This window comes from Sus scrofa, chromosome Y (genome assembly GCF_054392235.1).
Source record: "Sus scrofa isolate SSC_HxYL_T2T_F1_AM1 chromosome Y, Sscrofa_HxYL_maternal_Yorkshire_Landrace_v2.0, whole genome shotgun sequence".
Taxonomy (NCBI): domain Eukaryota; kingdom Metazoa; phylum Chordata; class Mammalia; order Artiodactyla; family Suidae; genus Sus; species Sus scrofa.
In genome coordinates, this window is record NC_139402.1 from 9,026,920 (window position 1) to 9,045,269 (window position 18,350).

The 18,350-nt window shown below is 40.5% G+C and overlaps 1 protein-coding gene across 5 annotated transcripts in view; it reads right to left on the bottom strand.

Annotated features, from left to right (window-relative positions):
• LOC106506885 (uncharacterized) overlaps window positions 1–18,350 on the bottom strand; it is a 545,630-nt gene that overhangs the window by 26,453 nt on the left and 500,827 nt on the right. Inside the window, exon 4 of one of the 5 annotated variants that reach the window (XR_014836078.1) lies at window positions 5,221–6,489. The exons of the other annotated variants lie outside the window; for them this stretch is intronic. The gene's annotated coding sequence lies outside the window, so the exon portion shown is untranslated. The remainder of the gene's footprint in view (window positions 1–5,220; window positions 6,490–18,350) is intronic. 5 annotated transcript variants of the gene reach the window in all.

Below are 18,350 nucleotides of genomic sequence, written 5' to 3' on the forward strand. Positions count from 1 at the left end.
CATATGGTATTTCTCTTTCTCTTACATTGTCTTCTACCGACAAAGGGTTTCCTGAGAGGCAGGCAGAGCTGGGGTCAAATCCCATCCCTAAAATGTTGATTTATGCTTTGTTACTTCTCCTGGGCTCACTGATTTATAATCTCATGGGATTATAATTAGCAAAGGTAGACCATATACACTCGCTAGCTTTTTGCAATTTTTACACCTGTCATGTGTGCATGGCTTTACTGTTGGGTTAGTTCTTGGTTCAGTGGAAGATGCTGGACCTTTGAAATGTAGAAACAAAGTGAGAGGATGTCCCTGATCCTTTGGCCTGGGGAAGTGGATGCACCCACTGCCACAACAGAGGGCCCCTCCTGGCACACTGGCACGGTCCTCCTCTTACCAGGCGCTTCTTTGTACGCCCACTCATCTCCTACTCCTGGAGCTGCCAGATGGCACATATGTAGCAATATTCCTTAAGTAAGAGGATAAATATTTATTCTTATTTCCTGTAATGAGCATGCCTAATTTTATAACCTCTTAATAAGAAGCAGAAACCAAAAATAAAAGGATCTTTTAAAAACTATCAGCATTTTTTTGGACATTTAATTTATTCTGTCAGTACTCTGTTTACAGACTCACGGGATTCCAACTGTTCCCTGTTATAGGTAAAGCAGTTTGTTGCCATTTTACTTTATCAAAGAGCACAGCACAAAGATAAAGTTATCTTAAGCACAGGCTGCAGGTAAAAAACGAAAAAACAAAAAAACCCACAAACATGAAAACATATGAAACTATGCGTATATTTCCCCAAGTAGCACAGAACACTGAGAAACTAGCCTCGCGGCCTGACAACATCACCAGACTTGAGAAAAGGAGTGCCTGGAAATGCGATTTTGACCTTGGCATGGCTTAGAGTAATTCCTCTTCAGACCAGCTGTTTTTAGCCCAAACACACGCTACCAAAGCTAGCAAGAATGAAAAATGTAACAGCGTTTCAGCTGAGTCAGAAGGAAGGAGAAAGACATGAGTTTGTCACACAGCACCAGGCACATTCTTTCCTTTTATTGGTGATGAAGTGACAGGAGGAAAGGAGGATTCCCAAATGCCCTCAATATGTCTTTGCCTCACACTATTCATGCATCTGTGAAAAAATCTGCAATATTTCCAAGCATTGGAAGCAGAGTGAAGACTTACATGAAAGAAGCTATTTACTTTATTGGGATCCCCCACTCTACATTATTATGCATGATTAGCTGTGACAGGGGACCTTTGGACAGCTGAAACACTAACTGCTGCACTAAGTGGTTCTTCCAACAATCACAGGACTGTTGAATTAAGTAGAGCAGACGTGGATTATCAGCTTCCATTTCTCTTTCAAATTTTCATTAGGTCCTCTCTGCTGTAAAATTCTTTTAAGTGCTTCCCAGAGAAACTAAAAACATTTTTTTTTCCAAGCTGAAAGCCTTCCCACTAAAATCTGGAACAAGACAGGATACCCACCCTTACCACTTTTAATCCACATAGTATTGGAAGTCCTAGCCATGGCAATCAGACAAGAAAAAGAAATAAAAGGTATCCAAATTGGAAGAGAAGAGGTAAAACTGTCACTATATGCAGATGACATGATACTACATACAGAAAACCCTAAGGACTCTACACAAAAACTACCTGAACTTATCAACAGATTCAGCAAAGTAGTAGGATACAAGAAAAACATTCAGAAATCAATTGCATTTCTGAATACTAACAATGAAATATTAGGAAAGGAATACCAAAAAATATTTTAAAATCCCACCAAAAAAAAATTAAATACCTAGAAATAAACGTGACCATGGAGATTAAAGACTTATAGGGTGAGAAATATAAAACAGTAATCAACGAAATTAAAGAGGATTTAAAGAAATGGAAAAATATCCAATGCTCCTGGATTGGAAGAAGTAATATTGTAAAAATGGCTGTATTACCCAAAGCAATCTACAGATTCAGTGCAATCCCTATCAAATTACCCATGACATGTTTCAAAGAACTAAAACAAATAATCCAAAAATGTATATGGAACCATAAAAGATCCAGAATTGCCAAAGCAGTCCTGAGGGGGGGTGGGGAACAATAGGAGGTATAACTCTCCCAGACTTCAAATGATATTACAGAGCTATGGTAATCAAGACAGTGTGGTACCAGTACAAAAACAGACATACAGATCAACGGAACACAATAGAGAACCCAGAAATAAACCCCAACACCTACGGTCAATTAATCTTTGACAGAGGAGGCAAGAATATAAAATGGGAGAAATACAGTCTTTAGTGCAAGTGGTTCTGGGAAAACGGGAAAGCTGCATGGAAATCAATGAAACTAGAACACACCCTCACATCAAGCACAAAAACAAACTCCAAATGGCCTAAAGACTTAAGCATAAGACAAGACACCATAAAATTCCAGAAGAGAACAGAGGCAGAAAAACATTCTCTGACATCAACCACACCAATGTTTTCTTAGGTCAGTCTACCAAGAATAGAAATAAAACCAAAAATAAACCAATGGGATCTAATCAAACTTACAAGCTTTTGCACAGTAAAGGAAATCATGCAAAAAAAAAAAAAAAAAAAAAAGAAAGAAAGAAAGAAAAGAAAAGAAAGAAAGAAAGAAAGCTATGAAATGGGAGAAAATAGTTGCAAACAATGCAACCGACAAGGGCTTCATCTCCAAAATACACAAACAACTCATATAACTCAACAGCAAAAAAAACACAAACAACCTCATGGAAAAATGGGCAAAAGACTTAAATTGACATTTTCTACTTTTCCATAAGGATGGCCAAGAGGCACCCATTACTCTGTTTTGCTTTGAAATTTATCCCTGAGAAGAAATGATGTATATAGCCATAGAGAGAGGCATTACTACGACAAAAAATATCTAATGTTTGGTTTTCACACTGCAAGGGGGAAGAGGAACCTAAAGACTGTGGCACTTCAGGATGCGAAAATCTCCTGAATTCATCAGAAGAAAAACATAACATTAATAATGGGTAGCAGTACCTGGTTATTCTATAACGACCCTTCACTTCATCCTTTTAAGATAATGATGAGGAGTTCCCGTCGTGGCTCAGTCAGTGGAAACAAACCTGAGGACACAGATTGCATCCCTGACCTCTCTCAGTGGGTTAAGGATCTGGCGTTGCCATGAGCTGTGGTGCAGGTCGCAGACACAGCTCAGATCCTGCATTGCTGTGGCTGTGGTGTAGGCCGGCAGCGGCAGCTCTGATTCCACACCGAGCCGGGGAACTTCCATATGCTATGGGTGTGGCCCTCAAAAGCAAATAATAATAATAATAATAATAAATGTTTCAAACATTAATGTACAAGAACATCGGCCTTTTGTCAAGTCAGCCCACGTTTGTGTGTCTGGAGTGACGGTGCAGTATTTTAGATCAGCTTCTCACGGTTTCACGCCTCACCTCGACATCACAGGCAGAAGACAGAGTAAGAGGCAGTGAAGAGCGAAGCAGGACCATGGTATTCTCAGGGAATGGAAGCAGTTCTTACAGATGGAGCACAGGATTCAAGGAGAGGCAGGATGGGGGATGGATGCAGGTATATGTATAAATGAGCAGGGGCCAGGTGTAAGGGCCAGGATGGGTCTTCCATAGCAGACCCGAGACGGCCCTCCTAGGAAACCCCACGAGCAAGGTCAGCCCTTGGTGGGCATCTGGGAATGTGGAGTTGAGAAATGTCACCACCGTTCCTGATAAGAAAGGCTCCCTGGGCTCAATTGTTTGCACAGTGTGGCTTGTGCTGACTTGTTATTCCTCTGAGAGTCTGGAATGTGGGCACGAGCTTGGCAGGGGGTATCTCTGAGACCAGTCCACCTAAAACCCTGCATGGAGATTCTGCAATAAACTTCCCTGGTAGCCGACATGTCACACATGCTGTCACAAATAAACAGTGTGCTCTCTTGCGCACAAGCATGCGCACTCACACACATACACACAAACACCCCCCCCCCAACACACACAGGCTCCAAACAAGCAAACAAAAACCCAAGCCCTTTCGTTTATGAAGGTCTGAGGAAGTTGCACCTCATAGTAAGTTAACTAAGTCAGAAAGAGAAAGACAAATACCATATGCTATCACCTCTCTATGGAGTCTAATATATGACACAAATGAACTTTTCCACAGAAAAGAAACTCATGGACTTGGAGAACAGAGTTGTGGTTGCCAAGGGGAAGTGGGAGGGAGTGGGATGGACTGGGAGTCTGGGGTAAACAAATGCAAACCATTGCCTTGGGAATGGAGAAGCACTGAGATCCTGCTGTATAGCACAGGGAACTATATCCAGTCACTTGTGATGGAACATGGTGGAAGATGATGTGAGAAAAAGAATGTGTATGTATGTGTGTATGTATATATATATAAAGCTGGGTCACTATGCTGTGCAGTAGAAATTGACAGAACACTATAAATCAACTACCATGGAAACAATAACAATCATAAAAAAGTGATGGATAATCACCATTCGATTTTGAATTAATCACAAGCTTACACTATGGTTTAAATATGTGAGAAGAAAGATTATCCAGCCCACTGGAAGATGAGAAAAACTTTTAAAACTTCAGAATGGTCCCAATCCCTTGAACAGTCAAAAATACTTATTCCATTCAGTATAGAGATATTTTAAAAATCTGAACGTTGTTTCACACATAAGGTGTATCTTCCCAAACTCTGGTCATAAAGAAAGTAGCAACTTCAGGAGCCAACGTGTTAAAATTAAGGTACGTTCTTAACTTAGTTTATGGACTTTCCCATCAGCTGCTTACCTTGATGCTAGAAACCCAGAACTCAGGGTGGACTGTTAGATAATGGAAAGGCTTCTTGTGATAAGAAAAATCACCACCTTATGATTTACAAAGTCACTGACATTGTAAAGTAATGTTCTCTGGTTTACCCCATTAACGCTTCCAAACTGAGTGCTCATTCTTAGACAACAGCCCTGGATCACCTGTCCCTTTAGTTTATTTAAGTAAATTGGAAAATTAACGTCACGTTGTCTTCTGGCTGAAGGGAAATGGTGAGCGTCGCCAAACCTGTAAATGTCAATTTCTCCCCAGATCCAAGGGATATTCCTAGATGCCTCTTAATTATTTCTGACATCAGCCTTCAGACTAGCCGTGATAGGCCCTCTTATTTTAGGGGAAAAAAAATCTTAACAACACAATAAATCCATTTCTCACCCCACCTTCATTTTTTCCAGATGACTCTCAGATTGAATTTTTTTCCCTTTAAAATTCATTTTAAGCATTTTCTCAGGTCTGTGGTGGCCCCATGAATGCTCTCTATAGGAAGAGAGAATATATTTTAGAGTGTATTTTTTAAAAGATACATAATAAAATACCCTGTGTGTCTTTAGACTCAGTTTTTGTCTTCAAGCTTCAGACCCCACAATTCTTTCCCCCCATCCTCTTCCTCAAGATTCTTTCATTTGTCCTTTTTTTTTAATTGTAGTTGATTTACAACATTGTGTCAATTTCTGCTGTACAGTAAAGTGACCCAGTCATACATGTATAGACATTCCTTTTCCAATATTATCTTCCTTCTTGGTCTAGTCCAGGAGATTAGATAAGAGTTCCCTGTGCTGTACAGTAGATCCTCATGGCTTATCCACTCTAACTGTCAAAGTTTGCATCTACTAACCCCAAACTCCTCGTTCATCCCACACCCTCACTTTCCCCCTTGGCAAACACGGGTCTGTCCTCTATGTCTATGGAGATCTCATGATTCTTGATAAAACACTGAAAGTCTAAGCCAAGTCAACATGGGAGTATGCACGCAACCTTCAAAAACCATTTGCCTATGTAGAAAATATAAACCAGAAGACAATGGCAGAAAGCAAAAAAATCCACTTTGGCCTAACACATAAGACCAAAATGTACACAATAAATCAGCAATGTGAATGAACCCAAGATGGGCTTTTCTAAGCCCAGTTGATGAGTCAGTCCCAGGACCTGTCCTTGGGGCTGTAACAGCTTCCAGCTTTCTACCACAGGACACGATGTCGTGAGTGCCTCCCCCGGGGTGTCGGTATCTTTTATTCCTGGGTGAGAAAAAGAAACATGCATTGTTGCAAATAACCTACTGATTCATTGCCAATGTTTCAGAGATATGAAGCCAGGAAAAGACTAGAAGATGCATGAATGGAAAATGGGCCTGTCCTCCGAGGCCCTAGAGAGAGCAGGTTTGGTGCAGAGAGAACAGGAGAAGAGCTGTGGTGTAGGTCACAGATGTGGCTTGGATCCCGTGTTGCTGTGGCTGTGGTGTAGGCAGGCAACTGCAGCTCCAATTCGACCCCTAGCCTGGGAACGTCCATATGCTGCAGGTGTGGCCCTAAACGGCAAAACATAAAGAACAGAAATAACAACTAAAGCAATCACCGAGATGGATAAAGTCATACCTCCACTCACCACTGCTTCCGTGGGATGCCCTCGCCTCAGGTTGGCTTCTAGAAGGCCTGGCGGTGGAAAGAAACAGACCGGGAAGGGATACTGTTCATCCTTCTTGTGTCCTCTTCAAAGACCACCTGCTAGTCCCCAATACCATAACTGTATTGGTATATCATTGTGATGAATTCAAGCCCAGAAGTGGGAATCTCTTCTAATCAAATATTTGATGACTCCATCTTGGCAGTTGCTAAACTAGTTCCATGACTTTCTTCTCCCTTTCCGGGGAGTGGGCCGTGTTGCCTTTCCCAGCAGATTTTCTTTTTAAAGAAGACATTCTCCACCAGAATGGTCTCCTGAGCCTTGCAGAAGGTTAGAATCGCTGATCCTGGAATCCTATTCCCCTCTCAACCTGGCCGGCCCATGCCACTTGATTATCCCTGCTGAGCCTTCTATCCTGGACCAAATGGTTTGTTTAGTTGACTAGCAGAGGCTGATCACATTAGCTTTCAGGACATCAAAAGAGTGCTCAAAGGGAGTATTTGTCACCTTTTTATGGTTTACGAGACATCATGTTCCTGGTTTTAACGGACTGTACCACGTGGGAAAAAGACTTTCATCTCTGTACGTCTTCAGTGCCTGCCTCAGCCCTCAGCAAACATGAATGAAGAAAAGGAATAAACAATGCCATCTATTTGATCTACCTGAAGGCTTTGGATAAAATCAATCCTGATAGTAAAGATGACACTTATAAGCGTGCTATAATGCTTGACAGGACAATTATGAAGAGAAGTAATGCATTAGCACTTCTTTTTTTATTTTTTGTGTTTTTAGGGCCGTACCCACAGCTTATGGAAGTTCACAGCCTAGGGGTGGAATCGGAGCTATAGCTACTGGCCTACACCACAGCCACAGCAAAGTGGGATCCAAGTTGCATCTGCGACCTACACCACAGCTCAGGGCAACAATGGATCTTTAACCCAATGAGCAAGGCCAGGGATTGAATCTGTGTGTTCACATATACTAGTCAGGATTATCACTGCTGAGCCATGACAGGAACTCCAGTACTTATTTTTTAAAATTGATTTTTATTTTATGGGTGCACCCGTAGCATATAGAAGTTCCCAGGCTAGGGACTGAATCTGAGCCACAGATGCAACCTAAGCCTCAGCTGCGGCAGTGCCAGATCTTTTAACCAACTCCACTGCTGGGCCAGAGATGGACTCCATACCTCTGCAGCGACCCGAGCTGCTGCATTTGGGATTCTTAACTCACTGCACTACTGCAGGAACTCCACCCTAGTACTTCTTCATTCTTGTGTTAGGCACACTCCCTGGCTCAAATACCTAAGGGCTTAAATATGTGCATTTTATGCTATCAGTAGAATTACCTCTATAGTTTAGCCTTAATATGAAAAAAAAATGTAAAATCTTTCCTTAATGTCTATTTTTGTTGGCTTAGAGTATGTATGTATGTAATGTGGCTGGAATTAATTTTACCTTTGTGCATAGCCATCTACAGACAATTGTCATACAGGCATCCTCGGTTACCATAACCCAACCATTGACATCTTGTCTAGATAAATCGTGAATGTTTCCCACTTCCGGTCAATTTTCTCAGAGCTGAGAGACATTCAATCAAAGATACACTTGGGGCTCAACTAGACAGGGGTTGGGGCACATACGCACGGGGACTGGTGATGCAGGAAACCCACAGGAGACGGAGGATCTACCTTTACCATCTTCAATGTCCATAAGAGAACAAAATGCTTCCAACAGCCTCACCATCCACTGTCTGAGAAAAATCTCTGGCAGCATTTCTCTGTGTGTATATGGATTCCATCAGGAGCTGCGGTCTTAAGGGCAAAACGAGAGTCCCTTTCTCTGCAAATGCTGCAGAGTTTTGTAACTTCTCTCCCAGCAGACACATCCCAAGTTCCCAGTTCTCCTGCTTACCATTCCCACTGTACCTGGGACTACTCAGTATAAGGGGTCAATTCGATAAAGAAAATGCATCTAAGATGAAAATATAAGGACATTACCCGCAAAAGGCAACTTGGGGTATTTTCAGGAACCCAACTGGGAACATTCTTAGGTCGATCATTGGAAATCTTTGGAAACGTTCACACTAAAATGTAAATATTCTGATATTTCAGTACAACCAATCAGGTGTAGAACCAAGACACTAGTTTTGAGTCTGATGCTAATTAGCAGTGCGATTTTAGGCAACATAATAAAGTTCCTGGAGTTTCTCTGAAATTCAAGAGTCTGGGATGACTAATTTAACCTTAACGTCCGGTGAAGTTATGAGGTCCTGGACTATAATCTTCTTTCTGGTCTTTATTAGAGAAATATATATTATGCTGCAATATTCCTTTATTGGATTAAAGGGTTTCTCCTTCCTCCACCATAAACCATTTTTAAAATGGTTTTCATGACTTATCTCTATTTCCATTTTGTATTTGAATGACACTCAGCTCATCCAGATTTTTAAGAGAGCAATGCTAAACCCTCAGGAGATTAGGCTGGGATGCACCATTTATAAAATATTTATGGCATCTAGTAGAGAGCTCTGAATAATAAATGGCTTCTATTTAAATGATGATAGACTGTTTAACATTTTCAACTTTGCTTTTTCAGTAGCTATAAAGTATTCTCAATCTCATTTGATTTGTGATCTTCAGAATAGCTCTAATCAAGTATATAATTTAATAATCTTATTCACAGATAATTTTTATCTATATTTGGTTTTGCTTTTTGTTTCATAACAATAGTAGGAAAGGATCCCCAACAAAAATAATTTTGTAGATTAAAGTTGGAAGCCTCTGGTTTTAGTTTGGAAAAGCCACAGTTAGTCTGAAATGCATTATTAAGCTGTCTGTAATGATACTGAAAAGCTGGAGAGGTTTAATTCCACAATAGCTGTTTCATTTTTAAATTCGACACATCTTCAGTTTATGTAACATGTCTGAAGACTGCACAGCTGTTTTTATTTATAGCCTAACGGCGGGATTTCACGTGTCAAAGATGCTATGACAAATAAGTGTCCTCGTGCGCACTGCATTCTGGGAGGAGGTCCACTTACAAGCCAACAAGATGTCAAGAAGTATCACTGTAATCCTTGTAGCCGCAAAGAGACTGAATTATGATTCTTCTCCAGTTCTTACTCTCCAAGAGCTATTACAAGAGAAGTTCCCATGATGCAGGAGAGCCCATTAATTTACATAACATGCTTACTATTTTCAGTTAAAGAAAAGGAAGTTAAACTCATCTTCAGGCCTTAATACTAGCCACATTCCTCAGCAGTAACAGGAGGGTGGTACACTACAGTGATGCCAAGACTCTGATAAGCTGGCAGGTAGTGAGGAGGTGTGTCTCAGGGGCTTCAAAGAGGAGTTCTAGGTTTATAGGCATATCCAGTCACTGGCTTGCCTGTGTCTGATATGGGTGACTTACAGGGCTTCTCTCAAAATTCTGCCCCATACAAAGACTCTACAGAGTCTAAGGACTGGCAGTGCCACTTATTCATTGCCTGGATCTCTTACAAAGTAAACACCAAATTTATTCTCCTACATACAAGTACATGACCTATCGTTGTTTTCCAAGCAAAGACTGAAAGGTACCAAGTGGAAGACCTTTGCCATTGCTTCTTCAAAAAACATTGATTAGTTCCCAGCTCATCCTTCTCAGTCAAGCTGGCTATAGGAACCCCAGGGGTCTTCCTTCTCCTTGCAGTACAGTTGACTTGCTGATGGCCAATGGACTCACCCAACTCCAGATTATGTCAAGATCAGCTGGGTTCATGTGCCCTGGCATGATGGTCTTTGCAAGTAAGGCTATTTGAAGAGGCAATAAAACATAGGATTTTTATTTCTCTCTCCTTTGCGACTGCTTGTTTTAAACTGCAGTTAGGCTTGTAAATATTTTTGTTACCAAGAATCACTGGACTATAGAAGGATTGCAACTTCATTATACGTTTTTCACATTGGTTTCTGTGAGAGCTCTGTGGCAGTGTTTCAGGCATTAAGTAGAACAAGTCTTCGATAGAGAAGAGTAAAACCTCATGCAATATCCTATCCGTATTGGGAAGATTGTCTAAAAATTGACTGCCTTTGACAACAAGAACAATAGGTCTGTTATTCATGTTACAAAAAAAAAAAAAAAAAAAAAAACTTACCACAAAGGTGAGCCAGAAATTACTGCAAGCAGGAAGTTCTTTTCCACTACTCATTTTCATAAATTTGCAAAACATTTTCTGTGCAACATATTCAGATATATGCATTCAGCAAGCGAGTGAGATGTTTTATTATAAAAATATGTGTTTACATGTGGAGATTATCTGAATTATTTCCTACCGTTTTCTTCCACTTTTAGTTCACATTGTTATTTTTTTCATTTGTTTTTGAGTTGTGTTTTTATAATAAAGGCTCCTTTTTCTACGGAGTTGGTCTTTCCTTATGAAATTACTCAAAGGGATCTTTCTCAGTCTCAGTCTACAAAATATAGGCGATCAGCCTTCTTACGTTATGTTTAAACTGAATCATTCGTTTCTCCACAACAGCATGCCAGTTTTCCAGCAGTTGGGAAATGAAACAAATGATGGCATTGCAAGAAGCAACCGGGTACCTGTCAGGTAGAGGGCTGATTAACAGATACCACCTGAAAGCCATTTCTGTCAGTTCATTCTAGAAAAAGCAGAACGCTCACCTCCGCCTGATCCCAGATAATGTATGTGTCTGATTCTTCAGCAGTGAAATTTTGGGGTCAGAGACCAAGCCTTTCTATCAAAAATTTCTAGATTCCATAGTCAAAGTTTGTCTAATGCAAAAGCAATATCGGCATTTTCTCCCTCTCCCTAATCTCAAATAAAAATAGCATCTTATTCTGCAATTTCAAAACAGAAGTGTTCTGTCTCCGTTCGCAGATGGACTTGCCTGTATTTCTCTGAAAATATGTTTTGGTCTATTTTCACAATTCACCTCATCATATGAGTGTGGAAAGCATCTTGGTGAGATGAGTCTTTATCATAGTAATTACCCAAAGCTACCTGAGGCAGGCCCTTTTGTCAAAACACACCATGATGTTTTTGAAAAGACATTTTGAGTATTGAGAAAGAAAGCTTCACCGTAATCCTTGAGAGCTGTATAAAGGTGGGGAAGAATGGATTGGTAAAAGCCTAAAGAAGCAAGTGGTTCAAGAGAAAATCAGTGTTATTATGACGAAGCATCGCATAAGGACTTCGTCGCCTTGTTTAAACGTTATTACTCAAAGACATAGAAATGATACAGATAAATATGAAGCCAATACGAATGTCAAATCCTGAAATGAACCTGTGAGAACCCAGGTGCACAAAAGTGAAGCCAAAGAGAATGCAGAACATCCTGTGACCATCTCGGAAACTCCTGGCATGGAAACAGGGTGGAAACATGTTTCAAGGGGCACCAATGAGAGAGCTCGCTGTCTGGACTGGCCTTGGCCGCTGCAGGATGAATCCCCATTTTTCCAAACCTGGGCATTCTCACCCCATGGTATGGAGGCCTTGCCACGTTTCTTAGCAAGTAAATGGTGTGGAGACGTCCCTCCACGATCAGAAACAGCTCACGATGCTTCTGATGTCTCAGGGCTTTGTGTGGGATCTAATTGGTTGATAGCCCTGGGATCTAACTTCCACAGAGTTGCTCTCCATCTAACCGCACGCTGATCCCCACGGTGGAACGAGAGGAGAAGCAGAGCTGCAGACAGTAACCTGTCTCTCCAGCCCTTTGCCCATACGTATGGACTTGTTAACTGCCCCGTGAGCAGCAAAGGACAGGGGTAAACAATGAGAACCAAGCTGGGGTTTTCAGGATGAACACATAACACACCACCTAATTATTTCCTTACTTTGTATATATTCTTCTATAGAACCCAAACTTCAGAGCTGTCAAAGCAAACCTCAGAAATGGGGAAGGCTGACAGGAAAAAAGCCAAACAAAGCAAAGCAGCCCATGTTTCAAGGACGGGGACTTTCGGTTCAATTAGATTTCCTTGCTGTCCAAAGAGTGGGTGCAGTGACCCACGGTGCAGTGACCCACAGTGTAGAAAATTTGTCAACATTACATAACGACGTCAAAAGAATTCAGTCATTTTCCTATGTGCTTGTTTCAGCCATTCTGCTTGAATTTCTATTATTGGAATTGATGATAAATACACTGAGGGTCATGTGGTGAAACCAACACCCCCTTTAGAGAAAACCGAGTTTCACGGGCAACAAATAACAAATCCACTTTGGGAAAAAAATCAATGCCAAGCAATTCACTGAGGCCAGACACCTGCCACCATCCATCCTTGGTTTAAAACCCTTAAATCGTTGAAGGCTAGTGGACTTGGGGTCACTCCAGAATGACACCCGAGGGATCAACTCAGAATCATTGATAGGATAGGCAGTGTGGCATTTTATTGCCTAAAACAGAGACGGCATTAAGTCTCCTGAGTCTAAAGGAGAGAAAGAAGATATTTTTCAGAACTGTTTAAATAAATGTCATTCTGTTTATCAAAACAGAGAAATCTGGCAGGCATTGCTCACCATATGGGACTTTTGAAATCATATGAGAAACATCTGATGATGTGTTTAGTTGAATATTATTAAAACTGTATGCAAACCCTTGGGAGAGCTTTTGGCCCAAGTTCCCTGAAATCACCCACTGGAGCATCTTATCTGATAAGACTGTTGTGTGCACAAATTATTCCGAGATAAATAAAGCAGAGCCTCCATGAAACTCACTCAGTCCTCCTTTGCTGAGCTGATTCCATGAGTAACTGTAATAATAGTATCTATAATCAGTTATTTTGATTCTAAAGATAATTTAATCAAGCCATTGCCTATCATTTGTGAAAGTAATAGGATCAGTATAAAAGTGAGGGTGTCATGCTACTTAGGAAGGATAGCTATACCCCACGAGCTGAAAGAGCAGGTAGTGGAAAGACTGAGAGGGTGGAAGGATGGGGCTGGGCAATGGTCACCTCTGGTTCCTCTGAGTCACCTTCTCATCAGGGCCTCAGCCACAACCTCACGTTCACTCCTTCAAAACGCAAGTTTGCTCTCAAGGAATGCAACTTGAAAACTGAGGCGCACCGAAGGCTTGGGAGGTCAAGGACCCTGTTATTTCAAGGTCAACTCGCTGTTAACCAAATGAATGGACTTAGATGTGACATTCCCATCAAGTTGCTAAAGCAGAGCCCCAAGCAAAACATTTCAGAGCAGGGTTTATAGTCTGTAAGAGGATTTTTACGAGTGGGACGTTACAGCTGCTACCATACGTGAATGGACAAATACATACGCTCAAAAACAGCATTCGCTAACATCAGGCGGAAACCCACAGTCTCAGTACATCAGGTTCTGGGGACAGGTGAGAGGTCAGGTGAGACAGAAGCCCAGATGCTCTTCTCAAAGCAGGATCCCTCCCTGACATGAAGCCGACGACTCACCCTTCATGAGGAACAAGGAGCCCGTGCCGAGGCCGCATTCACTCATTCCTGCACCACTAACATGTGTTCACGGTAAATTCTGAGGGTTTTTCCCCTTAGGATTTCTAGGAGAGTGTCCTGATAAGAACACAGGGTAGAACACTCAGATTTAGAAAGGAGATTTAAAAAAACCCGGAGATACAGAACCTAGTTGTGCCAGCAAAAAAAAAAAACGTGTGTGTGAAATAATTGCAGCTGCAACCTAAGAGTTGTGTTTTCCTTTGCAGCCCTCTCCTAAATCTCTGGCTTTTGCTTCCACCTGTACCTACCATCCAGAGGCCATGGGGTGGATATTTATGAAGTGCCGAACTCAACATTAATTTCCTACCTCTGGACATGGGCTTCTTCCCGTAAGTGTGTAAAATATTTAACCAATCAAGGTTGCAGCACAATTCCTTTACAATAAGGAATCGACTACTGTCAGCATAAATCTGTTCCTTAAAGGGCTGGCAGCAATCAACACAATGGCGTGAATTTGTAAATGTGGAGTTTTCTGTTCTTTATTTCAAGTCGATTTGTCATCCTTGGGGCACGTCCCTAGAGCTCTACCACACTGAAAACAAACATGCTATAAATTTAAATCACAGAGTTGCCAGATAAAACCCAAGATGCCCTGTTAAATTTGAATTATATTTTCTTGGGACATACTTCTCCTACAAAAATGACCTGATATTTATATGAACTTCAACTTTAACGAGGCATCTTATATTTTTATTTGCTGAATCTGGCAAAGCTAGCCATAAATACAAACTGTGCATGTCCATAAAAAAGCAAGCATTAGAGGAGAATGAATTGATATTTGCTTCTATTCATGAATTATAGAAACAACAAAATATAAGTAGGATCCAAGTCAATAATCCTATTGGCTGTAACTCAAGGAAGACTTGGGTGGAAAATCCCTTGATCAAAGCAAACCTTTGATCAGCTGCAAAATGAAAGACTTGTTCACATATGCCAGACATATGTTAATGTGTACAGTGAGGATAGAGCCTGGTAAATATATTAGAGTCAGAAAGATCCTCCAAAGTTGTAACTGTAGCATCTGAAATCTCCTACAAATGATACAGTTTGACATACACAGAATCTCCTGCAAATGATACAGTTTGGCACACACAGAGCCAACACCCGCAAACATAACCCATATAGTAATCCATAATCTTTGTCACAACTACCCAATTCCATTACTGCAGCTCAGATGCAGCCATACTCAGTGCAGGAAGGAAGGGGGGGGGTAACTGTGTACCAGTAAAACTTTATTTACAAAAACAGTGGGCAAAGATGTTAGGACTCACTGGCTCTAGTTTGCCTTCCCTTGACCTAGGACAGATGAAGAGTCTGTCAGTAGCCCTGTACACTGAAGATATGTAAACTCAGAAGAAGAAACAGCAATCCCAAGAATGATTCAATGCTGTCAGTCTGCTCTCATACAATAGCTAGGAATTTGAAAGGCTTGATTTGGTGCTATTACACAAATTTAAACTGTCCGTTGTGGTTAAGAGAAGTTAGTTATCTGGTTAATGACAACAACCAACTTGATAAATGAGATGTAAATATTGAGGGTTGGAAAGATGAAGATACCCAGGGTGCCTTAACCACACAATCTCTCTCCTTTTCAGAGCTCGCACAGATGGCATTTAAATCAATGTATTGATCCATACCCACAGACAGGAAGGGAGAGGAGACAGGAGCTGAAACTGCAGCAACTTCTGGAAACTGAAAAGTGACTAGAAGATGTTCATGGATGAGAAAGCAGTACAATTGCAATCCAGGCTGTGTTCCCGCACTCTGTCTCCAACCTAGGAGAGAGGCAAGATGTGAAATGAGAAATCTGGGCCCTGCCAGAGATGTTCTGACCTGAGATAAGGTAGAGCCTGGGCAGTGTGGCCCTGATGTTAGTTTTCCTTAATGACCTCAGCCTCACCTTTCCCATTATCTTCAGTTGTCTTTCAAGGGAGTCTAGTAACAAAGCAAAAAGAGCATTGTTTTATCTGTTTTTTTTGTTTGTTTGTTTGTTTTTTTTTGTTTTTTTTTTTTTGCTTTTTAGGGCTGCACCCACTGCATATAGAGGGTCTAATTGGAGCTGTAGCCACTGGCCTACATAACACCACAGCCACAGCAACGCCACATCCTTAACCCACTGAATGAGGTCAGGGATCGAACCTGTGTCCTCATGGATACTAGTCAGATTCGTTTTCTCTGAGCCACACAGGAACTCCGATTATCTGTTTTTTCAAAAAGAGAATTACTTTAAAATGTTGAACGAGAAGAATTATTTTTCCCAAGTACCTTAATGCAAACAATTATTTTCAGAGTCTCAACGCACAGTCCAACGGTATGTCATGAGTTTGAAAGAAAAGCACTTTCAAGCAGTTGAATCAATACAGGTTAGGAATCTTGATTCTATTAAATGCAGCTGACAGGTGTTAAGATCCAACAAATCTTCACATACAATGCTGTTTCTACTTAAATTATCATCAATCTCACCTTATTTCATGTTATAAAATGTTTAATATTTTATTTCTCATTAATAGGACATAAAACATATGCGTTCCTGGGGTGATTGATTTTTAGGTTTTTTTTTTATTGTTTCTTTTTCATTAAATAACGAGAATAAGTAAGGTTACAGTGCCTCACAGAATTCATGGAGTTATGTCTGAATTTTTATAGATGATTCTTAATTATTCCCCAAAGCCTAAAACCAACACACATATTTACCAAAACAATTTTATGTCATTGATCATACCCCTTGCTTAACAAAAACTTGCAATTTTATAACTCACCACACTGCATTACTGCAAATTAAATATGAGTAACAGGGTACGGACTTATTAATATAACCTACAATAAAAATGGGTAAATTCATCTTATTACCTCTTGACTACTTTTGATCATTAGTCTCACAAAATGTCTACTGTAATTTATTTCCCAGTAGGTCTTGTGATGGTCTTCGAAACACAAATGAACTCATTCATCTCACTTGAAATACTTCATCTGAATGTTTTGACAGAAAGGAATTCTGATACGGTTGATCACATTGAAGAAAAAGGCTGATGTGCAAATTAGTTTACACAGTAAAAATTTCTCATTTACTGAGAAAGGTTTATACATAGATCCATGGTTTTGACAAAAGCCTATGTAGAGCACATTTTTGCCAAACAATGTAGTATGTGGAAGGTTTATGACAATTCAACAATATTTGGGTTGTTCTCAACTCTGTTTATTGGGTTAAAAGAACACCTCTAAGTGTCAAATTAATAATCTTTTTATGGGTCCTATTATAACTATTTTGGTTTAATTATAAGAATTTGAGAAAAAAGAACTGAGAGATGGGTAATAAATCCTTTTGAAGAGCATTATTTCCAATGTTTGGTCTTCAAACAACCTATTGGAATAGCCAGCAGGGCTTTTTGTTTTTGTTTTTGTGTTTTGGAGAGGGAGGAACATGCTCCCCAGGGGAGTCTTGGCGGGTGTCTGCAGTCATTTTTGGATGTCACATCTGGATAGATACCAGTGACATCTAGTGGAAGAGGCCAGAGATGCTGCTAAAAATCCCCTAATAAATAGGACAGTTCCTTTTCCCCCAAGGTCTGGCCCCAAATGTCAATAGTCCAAGTTGAGCGATCCTTATATACGAATATATAAATAAATTTAAATGGGGGGAGGAACCTCCACTTGTCTCCTTAAACGATTCACTTAAATTTTATTTAATCATTATGAATGTCTATGTTTTAATTAAACAATGTCTGTTTATGTTACTGTGGTTAACTATGCAGTAACAACAAATGTAATGATAACACAAGCTAGAGTAAATTTTTTTTTTAAAACTCCTCAGGCTTATGGTTACAAGACATTTTTTAAAAGTAACATTTAAAATAATCAACCGTTTTGTTTTCGGTGTCTTAGTCTGTTCAGGCTGCTCTTACAAAATAGCAGAAGCTGGATGGCTTACAAACAACAGAAATTGCGTTCGCACAACTCTGGAGGCTGAAGTCCAAGATCAAAGCACCAGGATGGTCAGGTGAGGCTCGCCTCCTGGTTCAGAGCTGAGTCCTCACATGGGGTGGTGGTGGGGGTAAGGGGGGATCTATGTGGTGTCAATTATAAGGGCCCTAACCCCATTTATGGGGGCTCCACCTTCCTGACCTTATCATCACCCCAAAGTCCCATCTCTAAATACCATTATATTGGAGGTTAGCATTTCAACATATGAGTGGTTTGGGGGGAGACACAAGCATTCAGACCACAGACCATAGCTGTAAGCAAAATGAGTGATCAATAAAAGGTTCTCGAGCATCGTATAATAGGAAGATACAATTCTCTGCAGAAATCAGAATGGAAACTCAAATTCAAGGAAGAAAACAAATGATGTAAAGTTTCATCCTCTTAGAAAGGCACTTTTTCAGGATGTTTAATTACTTATAAAAGGT